Genomic DNA, 2,241 nt, shown 5'->3' on the forward strand with positions numbered 1-2,241 from the left:
CCCCTCCTGTCCCCGGAGTGCAGCCTCCTCCGGCTCCTCACCCTGACCTTCCAAGCCTGCCTGGGTCTGACTTCAGCTTGCGCTCAGCCTTCGTGGTGCGGCCTGAGGGGCAGAGCGGGGCTCGGCCTGGCCCTGGAGTTCTCCCAGGCTGCCGACGGGGCTGCCTTCCCTTCCGGAGGACTGTCCCCTGGGCTGGGCCTCCGCTGCCTCCTGGGACACGAGCGGCGCACTGCCTCGGTGGAGACAGCACTTGCCGGTTTACACAGCCGCTCGGCCGTAGTCCCACGGCACAGCCGGGCAGGCCCAGGGACCCCACTGTGGTGACACAGAGACGTGTTGTTCAGCTCTCCTACGGGAGGCCCTGCTGTGGGCAGGCACTGTGGCTGAGCGCCACCCCCCTGGATCCACCACCATCCAGGCCATGTCCCCCAGGCCCCTTCTACCCGATGTCTGAGCACAGTGGGGGTGTCGGACCTGTTTCCTGGTCTGGGGGCCCTTCCCGCCCTGTGGCCCTTCCCAGGCATTTCCCCTCATAAATCTCTTGCGTGTCCCATCCCATCCTGATGTCTTCTTATCAGAGGGCCAAATCAACACCCTCGTTTCTCAGATGGGAAAAGTGAGGCTTAAGAGTAGACGTGACCTACCCAAAGTCCCACAGCACATTATGGCGAGAGCCGGCTCCGGACTTCTTCCTTCTGCCACCCCCTCCCCTGTTCCAACGTTGAAGTCACAAGCCGGGACAGCCCCGCTCACAGGAAGCAAGGCTGATTCTGGAGGTATTGACGCAGGGGAGATCTGGCCTGGGACCGGGGCAGGCGGAGAGGACTTGTGCCCCAGGGCTGGTGGGGGGCCCAGGACTGCTGCCCATCCGGGGCCCTGCTGGGATCTGCACAGGCTTCTCTCCAGGGAGCACAGGAGCAGGACTGCAGCCTGGCTTTTAAAGCAACGCAACATCATTAAGTCTGTGACGCAGCCCAGACCCTAATGGCTTATCCACGACTCTCTGTCGCCATGCCCCACTTCTGGGGAGGGCGGGTCAGGGGCTGGGCGATGGCTGCGGGACCCTGGGGACCCTGATCTCGGACTTGGCGGCCCTCCGTGAAGGGGCTCCTTCTGACCAGCTCTGCGTTTTGCTATCGAGGCATAAAGGTTTGACTGGACAGGTCCCTGTAGAGCCCCTGTGTCAGCGACAGAGGGAAACCAAGGCCCAGAGGGGGTCACAGGACTTGCTCAGATCCACAGCTGAATCGGCATAGAATTTTCCTGACTGCCTCTCCCCTCTCAGTGCTGCCTCCCTCCGACCCCACCCGCACCCCTCACGGCATCTGATCTTCTCCCATGCCTCTGCCCACCCAGACACACCATCCTCATCGGGCCCTGAAGGAGGCAAGGTTGCTGCCTAAGGAAGAAGATAATCCAGGAGACTCATTCTCATTGGCATGGCTTTGCCTGCCTAGATCCCTCATTTCAACAGGAGGTTTATATCGACCGCAAAAGCACGTACCTTATTATACGTCATATATCATCTGAGCCTTCACGCTCCAGATAAGCCAAAAGCCCATCCGTGTGGCCTGTGAGGCCCTGTGAGGCTGGCCCAGTCCACTTCCTTGACCTCCGTCCTTGCAGCCACTCTGACCTGGATCCCTGTGCTCTGGGCCTCCAGAGCTTGTCCCTCGACAGCCACCCTCTGCTCTCATGCCTTACCTTTCCACTCACTCCTCAGGCCTCAGCTGCAGGGCCATGGCCTTAGGAAAGCCTCCCCCAAGCCCCGATGGGGTGGGGCCCCCGGGATGTGCTCCTGTCACCTGATCCCGCTCATCCCATTGTAATGACATAAATATATTCAGGATTCTTTGTTTCATGTGTCTATCTTCTCTGCTCTAGAGCAGCTGCTAGGGCAGGGACCCAGCCCAGGATGTGGAAGGAAGGAAGGAAGGAAGGAAGGAAGGGACAGTGGGAAGGAGGGAGGGAAGAAGGGAGGGAAGGAGGGAAGGAGGAAGGAAGGAAGGAAAGGACAGTGGGAAGAAGGGAGAGAATAAGGGAAGGAGGAAGGAAGGAAGGAAGGAAGAGAGGGACAGTGGGAAGGAGGGAGGGAAGAAGGTAGGGAAGAAGGGAAGGAGGAAGGAAGGAAGGGAAGGACAGTGGGCAGAAGGGAGAGAATAAGGGAAGGAGGAAAGAAGGAAGGAAGGAAGGAAGGAAAGGACAGTGGGAAGGAGGGAGGGAAGAAGGGAGGGAAGAAGG

Source organism: Panthera uncia (genome assembly GCF_023721935.1).
Source record: "Panthera uncia isolate 11264 chromosome C1 unlocalized genomic scaffold, Puncia_PCG_1.0 HiC_scaffold_4, whole genome shotgun sequence".
Taxonomy (NCBI): Eukaryota; Metazoa; Chordata; class Mammalia; order Carnivora; family Felidae; genus Panthera; species Panthera uncia.